The following is a 13,523-nucleotide window of genomic DNA, read 5'->3' as shown; positions in this document are numbered from 1 at the left end:
ATATATTGGGGGGTGGCGCTGGCTGCTATATACTATGGGGGCTGCTATATTCTGTGGGGGCTGCTGGCTGCTATATACTATGGGGGCACTATATACTGTGGGGGCTGCTGGCTGCTATATACTGGGGAAGCTGTGACCAATGCATTTTCTACACTAGGCTTATACTCGTGTCAATAGGTTTTCCCAGTTTTTAGTGGTAACATTAGGGGCCTCGGCTTATATTTGGGTCGGCTTATACTCGAGTTTATATGGTACTTTTTTTTTTTTTTTTTTTACGTGTTGCAAAATGGAAAAAAAGTTTGTTCTTATTTTTGTTAAAGGGTTCAAGGGAAGAACTGTTTTATTTTGATAGACTGGGACTTTTTAACCCAAGGTAGTCTGATTGCTCCTACCATACACATAAATACTACTGTATTGCAGTAAATGGAGAATTTGCTATAGATCTGTAAAAGTGTGCCACTGTTACAGATCTTCACCCCCATCATGTCTCAGGGAGTGGTAATAAAGCCAATATGGCAGGCAGCGCCCCATGACGGTGGCTTAGCAAGAGTCGTTAAAGGGGTTAATGGAATTAAGAATTTCTGTATAGGCGACCAGGACTTCTCCAGTTGCTGTAACTGCTGGCTACCAGATCATATGGAAGGGTTCCCATTCTCCAGGACTTGCATATTGTCTAATAGGGCTGACTGTACAGCCCTTTTTAAGAGGCTATAAACGCACTTCTCACATAAAAAGATGATGGGGCTCCAATTTCAAAACAGCTTTTTATTTTATTAAAATCATATTTTTATTTGGATTACCACCAATAAAGTATATTAATATTTTTTTACACGTTGGAACCCAATCCTACAAAATCAATGTAACCACTTTAACCTTCGTCTAATCGTCCTTAAATCCCACATGGTAACAAGCGACAACGTTCTGCCCGGCAAACGCTACGTACAACAAGCCTGCCATTTGTTTTATTTTCATTTGCAATTTAATAAAACATTGTATGCTCTGTCTACAGTAATCATGAATTAACAATGACCCCAAAAAACATTTGCAGCCATAAATTAAGACAATGCAGTAATTATTGGGGGAAAGGCCATTTTATTACAGGAGGATTATTAAGATGAATGCAGGAGACAGACAAAAGGCAGGGCACCAGTTTACTGTTATTGCTGGAGGAGACAGTTCAAACCACATTAACAGTAGCAAAGACAAAATGGCATAAAATGTGGAGTCGAGAGAACAGAGTCTGGTGCAGAACGTCTGATGGATAAACCGACCAATATGTTTTCTTAGCCTTTATTGAGCAGCTTTGGTCCAGGATGTCCTACCTTGTAAAACAACAAAAGCCAAAGAATTGCTTAATGAAACCTTTTACTTGGTCTGATGAGCTGCAATGTAAATTTTCCATGTTTTTTCTCAGCTTTTATATGCAGTCAATGCCATCCCCGATCCTTTCTGTGGTTTGTTCTCATATAATTAACCCACTATTTTCATTTTCCGCTGTGTCTTAATATTTGTATTTTTATTATGTGGAAATCGGCAGACGACCCCAGCAGGGTTACTGTGATGCTTTTAAAGGTTGTGCATCGACGGCTTGTATGAAAACCAACAAATACTTCTTTATGGTGTAAGTATGTATGTGGAGGGGGTGCTGGTGGCGTCAAGAGTGATTATGAAATGGATGCAGCACTTTGCAGTAGACGACTGCAAAGTGTAAGTCACAGTATTATTATTTCACCATTATTAAACAAATCCTCCCTTAGACATTATTGTAAGAAGGAATGTTATAGATATTTTACTTTATATTGCCGAGCAGATGACTATACTATATATTTTATTTGTCAATATGCATACAGGCATTCACATTTGTAAGTGTTTTTAATGTTGCCTGTGTCATTAAAAATTTTTTAATATATTTTTTTTATCTATGATAAAACCCTATACACATCCCTCTTTTTCTTTTTTACCTTTTACCTTATATTCATTTTTGGATGTGTGGCATGCATAGTCCCCTCATATGCTTGAACCATTTAAATGATGCATTTAAATGCTGATGGTGCATGGGCACCGGCATCCATTGCTATGACAAACGTGGGTCTATTTAAGATAATGAAATTATAAACATGTTTGGTATCGTCATATACCGAAAAGCCAATCTATCAAAATATTAAAACTGTTATTCCGGGCAGTGAACCCCATAGCGGTAAATAGCGGTCAAATGTCCAAAATGCCACTTTTTGGCCATTTTCCAAAACATTATTATTTTAACAAAAAGTGATGATCTATTCAAGACCAGAGCTTGTGCATGTGATGGGCTATAATTCTGCTTTTTCTCCAGCTAAACAGATGGTGTGGACAGGTATGGGTGATGGTGACGGTGGTGCTTCTGCTAATCTGATTGCTGCTAGACACTATGACCCTATGACAGTGATGGCCAACCTTGTGGAGACAGAGTGCCCAATGCACAACCAAAACCAACTTGTATGTCGCAAAGTGCCAACATGACAATTTAAGCAGTAAATTATTGATCGCTGCTGTATCACAAGTTTTAATCGTATTGGCGTCATGAGTTCACTAATACAATAGGAAGATGGAGTAATTTGGATTGTAGCTTCCCTCCTGAAGAGGAAGAATCAGGGTTCCCAGAGCAGGAGCTTCAACAATAATCTGTCTCTGATACCACTAGAATACAGTTGAAGAAATATAGGGGCACTGCTGGTAGCCTCAATTTTTAGTGCTAGCCTCTGGCATGTGGGGCTAACAAATAATATTTCTTAGAGAGTCCATTTTTTCAGGGGGAAAAAACACAGATGGTGCTCTGACTTAGTAAAGATGAAAGGAGTCTTTTATCTGAAACGCATCGGGAAGACAGAAAAATAGCCGGCACTCACCGTTTTGTTTTTTTTAAAAACATGGGTTTGATACACCATGCACTAGCAGGCAAGATGAAGCGCTGGGTTAGCGCGAAACGATTCGTCCCTCCAACTCTCACTTTTTTCCTGCTGTCAGATGTCTCTCCCTGTGAAACAGAACATTTTTTTAAATGATATGAAATAAAAGAAAAAGTATTTTTATAGAATAATCTGTCTCTATCCACACCTTTTTTTTCCTCCTGTAGCCCTGGCAGCCAAGGATGTCGCTTTAAAATGGCGCTGAGCATGGCAAGACCTGGACTGTATTGGACCGCAGGAGGAAGCCTTGAGTCCTCTCTGGCAAACTCTGTGTTGGGGTGAAGGCCTGAGTGTCCACACCTCTGGCACCCATGCCATCTCTGGCACCCATGCCATAGGTTCGCCATCACTGCCCTATGAGGAGTCAGATAAAAAAAACATGTAGGGGCAGGGAAGATGTATAGATAATATACCATAGTGTAATGATATAGACAATATAGGGAATGGAGCCGGTGGCTTAGGATTTAAATAGTGGGAGAGACTAAGGACTTAGTGGTTACCAGGACTATTGTGATGGAGACATAAAACCTGCAGGCAATAATCTGGAGATGCAGAAACTGAGATGTAGGACTATAGCTGGAAGCAGTCATGCAATAGTGAACATACTCCTAAGTGTCTGTGAAGGTGGCCTGACTCTAAGTACACTATTAAGACTACAACGTAAACAATTGTCCAGCTCTTCTCATTTCTGCCCCCCTCCCCCGAATGTGAATTCTACTCTAATCAGTTGGTATACAAGACCTCAGTATAAAGTGCTAAAAATAATGCAGATATAGAAGTGCAGTATATGAATTAGGGAAAAGCCACATTAACATTGGTGGATCCTTTGTGTATGTTTGTGTTATTTTATTGTTCACTTTTCGTAATAAAAGTTGTTTTAACAGTTGCTTTAAACACAATCAACATACTCTAATGTTGATAAAATACTATATTGTGGCATAAGTTGGATGGTAGTGAATTCATGTAGCGAGGTGGAAGAGGCTGGGCCATCTGAAGTGGCAGAGGAGGCTTAGGTGTTTCTAGGCTTTTTTGTTGTCTCAGCCACTGCATATTTATTCTGTAGGTATCTGGTCATACATGTGGTGCTCAGATTAACGCTCTGGCCAGTCTATGGACTGGTGGCACAGCATGCAAAGGACACGTGTTCTGTCATCTGCATTCTGTGAGGAAAAAATGCCATGCTGCAGACATCCTGTGGTTGGCAATGTGACAATGAGCCGACGGCTGCACCTTGGCCCCTTTTGCTTGTTCCGCCAGCTGCCCAGGGTTTCCTGACCACCACCTCTTTTTCTGAAGTATGACTGCCTGCCACCCATCTTGGGTCATCATCACACCACATTTTTTCTACCATCAAGCTCTCACCACTGCCCTCATCTCACAGGCTGAGCCCTCTCCATAGCCAGTAAGTCTTTGCTGCATATTGCAGCAAACACTTATCGGTAACACGCTTGTGTGTGAAGCTCGTTGCTCCCTGTCATAAGGGGGGCGGCAATCGGTTGCCATGACAGCCTCAGGTCTTCCTGTTTTAACCTATTAATCTTGCCGCGGATCGTCTCTCCCCATGACATCATCGGGAGAGGCAATCCATCACCATGACAGCCTCTGGTCTTCCGAAGACCCGAGGCTACCTGCCATGCTGTAGTATGGCAGTATATGGTAGAATTAATACCATACCTTTTACCTTTTACCATTACCTTGGAGGGTCTGAAAAACAGTTTAAAAAAAAAATTCAAATCATAAGTCATATAAATAAACAGTAAAAAAACATAAACACATTAGGTATCGCCACATCCGAAAATGCCTGATCTATCAAAAGTAAAATAATAGTTTGCGGAGTTTAAATCCGTAGAAAATGTCACTTTTTTGCCATTTTGAAAAATATAAAAAATTCAATAAAAAGTTATCAAAATCCCGTACAGTCCTAAAAATAGAAGCACTGAAAACATCACCAAAAGTCTCATAAAATGACACCACCCACATCTCTGTACACCAAAGTATGAAAAAGTTACTGGCGCCAGAAATGGTTTTTGTACAGGAGATTTGAATTTTTCTAAATGTATGAAAACATAAAATCTATACAAATTTGGTATGGCAAAATGAAGACTTTTTTTTTTCATACCTTAGGTTTTAAAAAAATAAAATCTAAAAAGATCTAGATAAATTTGATATCTACGCAATCGTACCTTCCCAAAGAATAAAAGGAAGGTGTTATTTGGAGTACACCGTTAAATCCATGATACAGAGCCCAAAAGAAATTGGCACAAAGAAGTTTTTTCGTCAAGTTCACCGCATTTTGAAATTCTTTCCCGCTTCCCAGTACCCGGCATAGAAAATTAAGTGCTGCCAATGGAAGGTATAATTTGTCATAAAGAAAAAAGCTCTAAAGCTCTGTACACTGAAAAATACAAAAGTTATGGATTTTTAAAAGAAAGGGGGGGGGGGGAATACAGAAACACAAAAGGGTATCGGTGGGAAGGGGTTAAGATCTTTGCTGCAATTGAAGTAAAAAAAATTATAAATGATAGATGAATCCTCCCTCCCCCCCACAATTTGTTGTTAAACACATACTCATGGACTTGAGCTTCTCGCAATGACCTCACCCTACAGAGTATACAAGTGTTCTGAATCTGGGCTTGATAAGGATAAATGCTCAAGAAAAACCTAATTTACTTACATAAAACCTGCAAACAAATTAACAACCGTATAATAAGAGGTAGCGAGGGAGCGACTCAAGGGACTTCAACTATGTCTCCTAATCTCTCTTCCGTTGACTTGTGAAACACGTGCATTTGCCTGAGATTATTAATGCATCTGCTCGCTTTCACACAATGAATCACATTAGCCTCCCCTCTGCCCTCAGATTTCATTAGGAATTTGGCTTTGTATCAGAAATCTGCAATGGCTGCGTCTCTGTGCAGGACCCCATAACTTTCACAGGCCCTCTGCAGCTAACAGACAGTTTATTGATTTCTATTTTTAGGGAATAAAAGAAGTTGAATGGCATTAGGCTAGTATGGAATGAAGGTCATTTCGAGGGAAGATCGTAGAGATGAACTCGGGATCTTGTATAACACTAAATAAACATGATAATGTATCCCTGCATTATGTGAAGGGTATGGAGCACATAGGAGCACGCAGCTATTAAGCAGGTCTGTAGTACAACCGGATGTGTGAGGCAGGCATTTTCACTGGCGTCAACACCTCATCCCTCATGGGTCCCTAACACAAATGGCAACTTAGTCAACAGCGCTTCTTCATGATGAAGAATTTAAATGGCTGCATAGTGGAGATCTGTAACACGGTAAAGTGGTATTGAAGGAATCCGGCACTAGTCAGTGGTTGAGGTTATATCATCCATTATGCATACAAGGGTTATAAATCTATTTAAAATTTAGTTTTACTGATAAAAGTAAATTTGAAGTTTTATATAAAGGACACATTTCTATTACATATTTCTTCCTTTATATTGAAATGAGTCTTAAGAAATAATATAAACATAGAATATAATTTAATGTTTCATTTTTTATTCATTTCTAATTTATTAAAATACATTTTAAATAATACATTTTTCTATGTATATACATCTCTATTGTATCAGTTTTTTGCATCAGTTAGTCTAAGTGCACACAAATTTGTGGCCATAAGAGGCAGCAAAACGTTGGAAGTTTGTGACCCATTGGAATAGGAGGGGTAAGCGCTCCTAACCCTTCGATCTCCATAGAAGCCTGGCGGCCATGTGGCTCAGTCACAGTTCTGTGAGATATGGTGTGTTCAACATGGTTTGTTCAACAGTTCAAGTCAATGGAAGCCGTGAGCTGTCCACAGTTAGTGCGGCCATGTCATGGCCACCATAAACAGTCGTCTGCATGAAGCCTTATCTTGAGCCAAAAACCAACAGGGTTGAGCACACAAAACTAGTGCAAATCTTAACATTATATGCCATCTTTGTGTAGTCTTCACACCTGGTTTTGACTTAAAATAAACAATGCAAAAAAAAGCAAACAAAAAAAAAATTCAGGTTCCATTTCCTTCAAAAATTACATTTAAAACCTATATATCACTAAAATCGATAATACTGATGATTACTCTTCAGACATCATTTATTTTAGTTTTTCTCTTTTTTCTCTTTAGTTTTTTTTCTCTTATATTTTCTTGGATGAATTTAATCAGTGCGAAACTCGCGTTAGGCTGTTCAACTGCCCCCCTGGATCGCTCACAGACCACCCATCACCATGCTTTCGGGTGAGTGTATTGCAGACATGGGGATATTTTGAATCCGCAAGGTACCTCCGGTTTTCTTTTTATATATATTGAGCAATAATTATTACACCCTCGATAACACTACTTTTTTCTTACATGATATTTATTTAGAGATACTAAGTATTTTTTTTTCTTGGGCCTACTGTATTTTGTATTTGGCCTATTCCATCTATGTATTTTGTGATTGGCCTATTCCATCTATGGCTATTTTGCTCCTCGTCTAGATTATCCCACTTGTATTATACAATTATGAACTTTTGTGTATTCGAATTATAATAAAGTGAGCATTTTTATTGTGGAATTTAGCAGAAAAATTAGCAATTTCCCACTCACTCGCCTGATCATGGTTAGAATCCAAATGTGGATGTTTAAAAAAAACTCAGTGGGGTAGGAAAAAGATTGAAGGGGTTGCTCAAGAATGAGCTCCCCACCATTCCCCTCTCCATTGGAAGTTGTGTCTGTGCTGCAAATTGGTCCAAAGATAGGACATGCTTTTTCTTTTCTAGTGCAGCCACTTTTGTCACACATGCTGCAGTAGGAAATACAGGTATTTAAATGAATAACCGCATTTCTCAACGGGGCAAAAAAAAAAAAGTTCTTCTACAAGTGTATAAGATGTATAAGATCCTGTGTCACTTCAGAAAGTCATTTATATCATGCCTGATGAAGGGACCTAAGTAGAGATGAGCGAACACTAAAATGCTCGGGTACTCGTTATTCGAGACGAACTTTTCCCGATGCTCGAGTGCTCGTCTCGAATAACGAACCCCATTGAAGTCAATGGGAGACTCGAGCATTTTTCAAGGGGACCAAGGCTCTGCACAGGGAAGCTTGGCCAAACACCTGGGAACCTCAGAAAAGGATGGAAACACCACGGAAATGGACAGGAAACAGCAGGGGCAGCATGCATGGATGCCTCTGAGGCTGCCTAATCGCACCATTATGCCAAAATTATGGGCAACAGCATGGCCATGACAGAGTGACAGAATGAAGCTAGATAGCATCTAAAACATCCAATAATTGACCCTGACACTATAGGGGACGGCATGCAGAGGCAGCGGCAGCAGGCTAGAGAGTGGCATGGCGACATACCCTAATTGGACTCAGGCTTCAAACCAATGGGTGTCAGAGAGGAACCAAAGGAGGTGAGCAAGAAGCGCTCAAATAATATCGGTACATGATAAAAGTTTGCCAGTATATTTTGTGGATTACACAGCAGGGTGGCGACAAAGTTAACATGGAAGCCATGAAAACAACCCAAAATTCTGCCTGACACAGCTCGTTTGATAAGGGGACCATGTATGCTTACAGTTCATGCCAGTCGCTGCACTGGCTGCCAGTCTCCTTTCAAATACAGTTTAAAATAATAATAACCCTCATCCATAAAGCTCTGTATAATGCTGCACCCCCCTACCTCTCCTCTCTTATCTCAGTCTATCGCCCAACCCGTGCTCTTAGATCCGCCAGTGATCTTAGATTAACCTCTACCCTAGTGCGGACCTCCCACTCGCGTCTCCAAGACTTCTCTAGAGCTGCACTAATTCTATGGAATGCTCTGCCCCGGACTATCAGACTAATACCTAACCTCCAAAGTTTCAAACGTGCTCTTAAAACCCATTTCTTTAGGCAAGCCTATAACACTCATTAACTGCATGAAGTTTTAACTCTTCTACTAACCCGTCCTGTGTCGTCCTCCCATCTGTTATCCAGCAACCAACAGGCACCAGACTTCTCTGCAGTCCCATTCACCCTGGACCTGGTATATAAGATGACGGCTGAGTGGTTCAAGCGACAGCAATTCCATTTATTATATTTTTTTCTATTCCCTAAGAAGAATGGCTTGACCATTAAATATTCTTTTACCTCGTGTTACCCCATCATCTTCATAAACCGTAAGCTCTGGCGAGCAGGGACCTCACTCCTGTTGTTCCATACAAATGTTGTGCTCTGTTACATTACATTTGTATTTGTTTCCTATGATTTGTAAAGCGCTACAGAATATGATGACGCTATATAAATAAAGATTATTATTATTATTATTATGGAGGCAGTGAACTAGTAGTAGATTAAAGGTGCTGCAACTATGTTAGTTGGATCTTGGGATGGAGCTGGCGCTCTGCAGCCAGGCGAGCTTTCGCCAATCCAAGCCCCTGTCTCTAGGCTACTCCCCAAACAGCACTTCTAAGAACCTTTTGTATAAGATCAAGTGTAGTAGCGTTCTTATAAGTTTAGGATATGGCGGGTGAGGGGAATGTAAACAGATGCGCAAGAAGCGCTGAAATAATATCCCTAAATGGTAAAAGTTTGCAAGTATATTTTGTGGATTACACAGCAGGGTGGCGACAAAGTTAACAACTTTGATGTGGAATGCCCTGTAATAGCTCTTGGGCGGTGTGCCTTTTATCGCCTAGGCTCAGCAGTTTCAGCACCGCCTGCTGTCGCTTAGCGACGGCACTGCTGCTGTGCCTAGAGCTACCGACTGATGGCGCCATGCCCACGGATGGTAATTCGGAGGAGGAGGAGGTGGAGGAGGGGTGGGAGGAGGTATAGTAGGCCTTTGAGACCTGGACCGAGGTAGGCCCCGCAATTCTCTGCGTCGGCAGTATATGACCAGCCCCAGGGTCAGACTCGGTCCCAGCCTGCACCAAGTTAAGTGTAGTAGCGTTCTTATAAGTTTGGGATATGGCGGGTGAGGGGAATGTAAACAGATGCGCAAGAAGCGCATGATGCGCATGGAGCTGGCGCTCCGCTGCCAGGCGAGCTTTCGCCAATCCAAGCCCCTGTCTCTAGGCTACTCCCCAAACAGCACTTCTAAGAACCTTTTGTATAAGATCAAGTGTAGTAGCGTTCTTATAAGTTTAGGATATGCCGGGTGAGGGGAATGTAAACAGATGCGCAAGAAGCGCTGAAATAATATCCCTAAATGGTAAAAGTTTGCCAGTATATTTTGTGGATAACACAGCAGGGTGGAGACAAAGTTAACAACTTTGATGTGGAATCCATGAAAACAACCCAAATTTCTGCCTGACACACCTCGTTTGATAAAGGGACGATGTATGGAGGCAGCTATATGGACGACTTTTGGAGGTAGCAATGGAGACAACGTGTGGAGGCTGCTATGGAGACAATTTAATTTGGATAGTGCCTGTATGTGGCAGTCCCAAACATTTTTCAAACCAGAGGAGCAGGTAGGTGCCCCTCCAGTAAAATGGAATAGATTGAGTGCCTGTATGTGGCAGTCCCAAAAATGTTTCAAACCAGAGGAGCAGGTAGGTGGCCCTCCAGTAAAATGGAATAGATTGAGTGCCTGTATGTGGCAGTCCCAAAAATGTTTCAAACCAGAGGACCGGGTAGGTGGCCCTCCAGAAAAATGGAATAGATTGAGTGCCTGTATGTGGCACTCACAAAAATTGTTTCAAACAGAGGACCGGGTAGGTGGCCCTCCAGAAAAATTAAATGCATGAAGTACTATAGCAAGAGCCAGTGGGCCCTGTCAAAAAATAGCCATTTTCCTCTGCTTTACTGTACAAAGAGGAGGAGAAGGAGGAAAATGAGGAGGAGGAGGAGGAGTGGATCAATTATTCAGGTTGAGCTTCCTTCACCTGGTGGAGATTGGAAATTCTGAGAAATCCAGCCTTTATTCATTTTAATAAGCGTCAGCCTGTCAGCGCTGTCAGTCGACAGGCGTGTACGCTTATCGGTGATGATGCCACCAGCTGCACTGAAAACCCGCTCGGACAAGACGCTAGCAGCAGGGCAGGCAAGAACCTCCAAGGCGTACAGCGCCAGTTCGTGCCACATGTCCAGCTTTGAAACCCAGTAGTTGTAGGGAGCTGTGTGATCATTTAGGCCGATGGTATGGTCAGCTACGTACTCCCTCACCATCTTTCTGTAAAGATCAGCCCTACTCTGCCGAGACTGGGGACAGGTGACAGTGTCTTGCTGGGGTGACCTAAAGCTGGCAAAAGCCTTGTAAAGCGTACCCTTGCCAGTGCTGGACAAGCTGCCTGCTCGCCTACTCTCCCTCGCTACTTGTCCCGCAGAACTACGCACTCTGCCGCTAGCGCTGTCAGAAGGGAAATACTGTTTCAGCTTGTGCACCAGGGCCTGCTGGTATTCATGCATTCTCACACTCCTTTCCTCTGCAGGGATGAGAGTGGAAAGATTTTGCTTGTACCGTGGGTCCAGGAGAGTGAACACCCAGTAATCGGTGCTGGAATAAATTCTTTGAACGCGAGGGTCACGGGATAGGCAGCCTAGCATGAAATCTGCCATATGCGCCAGAGTACCAACGCGTAAGAATTCACTCCCCTCACTGGCCTGACTGTCCATTTCCTCCTCCTCCAACTCCTCTTCTTCTGCCCATACACGCTGAACAGTGAAGGACTCAACAATGGTCCCCTCTTGTGTCTCGCCAACATTCTCCTCCTCTTCCTCCTCATCCTCCTCCACCTCCACCTCCTCCGATATGCGCTGAGAAACAGACCTGAGGGTGCTTTGGCTATCAACAAGGGAATATTCTTCCCCTGTCTCTTGTGACGAGCGCAAAGCTTCCGACTTCATGCTGACCAGAGAGTTTTTCAACAGGCCAAGCAGCGGGATGGTGAGGCTGATGATGGCGGCATCGCCACTGACCATCTGTGTTGACTCCTCAAAGTTACTCAGCACCTGACAGATATCAGACATCCACGTCCACTCCTCATTGTAGACTTGAGGAAGCTGACTGACCTGACTACCAGTTCTGGTGGAAGTTGACATCTGGCAGTCTACAATCGCTCTGCGCTGCTGGTAAACTCTGGATAACATGGTCAGTGTTGAATTCCACCTCGTGGGCACGTCGCACAACAGTCGGTGAGCGGGCAGTTGGAGGCGGCGCTGCGCTGCCCTGAGAGTGGCAGCATCTGGGCTGGACTTCCTGAAATGCGCACAGATGCGGCGCACCTTCGTGAGCAAATCAGACAGATTGGGGTATGTCATGAGGAAACGCTGAACTATCAGATTTAACACATGGGCCAGGCATGGCACATGTGTCAGTCTGCCGAGTTGCAGAGCCGCCACCAGGTTACGGCCGTTGTCACACACAACCATTCCCGGCTTGAGGTTCAGCGGTGCCAGCCACAGATCAGTCTGCGCCGTGATGCCCTGTAATAGCTCTTGGGCGGTGTGCCTTTTGTCGCCTAGGCTCAGCAGTTTGAGCACCGCCTGCTGTCGCTTAGCGACGGCACTGCTGCTGTGCCTAGAGCTACCGACTGATGGCGCCGTGCCCACGGATGGTAGTTCGGAGGAGGAGGTGGAGGAGGGGTGGGAGGAGGAGGAGGCATAGTAGGCCTGAAACACCTGGACCGAGGTAGGCCCCGCAATCCTCGGCGTCGGCAGTATATGAGCAGCCCCAGGGTCAGACTCGGTCCCAGCCTCCACCAAGTTAACCCAATGTGCCGTCAGCGATATATAGTGGCCCTGCCCGGCAGCACTCGTCCACGTGTCCGTGGTCAGGTGGACCTTGTCAGAAACGGCGTTGGTCAGGGCACGGATGATGTTGTCTGACACGTGCTGGTGCAGGGCTGGGACGGCACATCGGGAAAAGTAGTGGCGGCTGGGGACCGAATACCGAGGGGCGGCCGCCGCCATGAGGTTGCGAAAGGCCTCGGTCTCTACTAGCCTATAGGGCAGCATCTCCAGGCTAAGCAATCTGGAGATGTGCACATTAAGGGCTTGGGCGTGCGGGTGGGTTGCACTATATTTGCGTTTCCGCTCCAGCGTCTGGGGTATGGAGAGCTGAACACTGGTGGATGCTGTGGAGGATCGTGGAGGCGACGATGGGGTTTTTGTGGCAGGGTCCTGGGCAGGGGGCTGACTATCAGCTGACACAGGGGAAGGAGCAGTGGTGTGCACGGCCGGAGGTGAACGGGCTTGTTGCCACTGAGTGGGGTGTTTAGCATTCATATGCCTGCGCATACTGGTGGTAGTTAAGCTAGTAGTGGTTGAACCCCTGCTGAGCCTGGTTTGGCAAATGTTGCACACCACAGTCCGTCGGTCATCCGGTGTTTCCTTAAAGAACCTCCAGACTTCTGAAGATCTAGCCCTCGCCGCAAGAGCCCTCGCCACGGGAGCTTCACTAGTTGACACATTTGGCGCTGATGCACCAGCTCTGGCCCTGCCTCTCCGTCTGGCCCCACCACTGCCTCTTCCAACCTGTTCTGGTCGAGGACTCTCCTCCGTCTCAGAAGCACTGTGTTCACCCGGCCTCTCAACCCAGCTTGGGTCTGTCACCTCATCATCCTCCGATCCCTCAGTCTGCTCCCCCCTCGGACTTCCTGC

At 44.1% G+C, this 13,523-nt stretch overlaps 2 long non-coding RNA genes across 3 annotated transcripts in view; both read left to right on the top strand.

Annotated features, from left to right (window-relative positions):
• LOC140068926 (uncharacterized) overlaps positions 1-13,523 on the top strand; it is a 199,650-nt gene that overhangs the window by 102,606 nt on the left and 83,521 nt on the right. The window lies entirely within an intron of this gene.
• Positions 7,087-13,523, top strand: part of LOC140068925 (uncharacterized) — a 35,120-nt gene continuing 28,683 nt past the window's right edge. For both annotated transcript variants that reach the window (XR_011848633.1, XR_011848634.1), the window contains exon 1: positions 7,087-7,187. This is a non-coding gene — a long non-coding RNA (uncharacterized lncRNA). The remainder of the gene's footprint in view (positions 7,188-13,523) is intronic.

The sequence above is a fragment of the Engystomops pustulosus genome, chromosome 7 (genome assembly GCF_040894005.1).
Source record: "Engystomops pustulosus chromosome 7, aEngPut4.maternal, whole genome shotgun sequence".
Classification (NCBI taxonomy): Eukaryota; Metazoa; Chordata; class Amphibia; order Anura; family Leptodactylidae; genus Engystomops; species Engystomops pustulosus.
The sequence above is the reverse complement of the archived record's forward strand: the minus strand, read 5'-3'. Positions and strand labels throughout refer to the sequence as shown.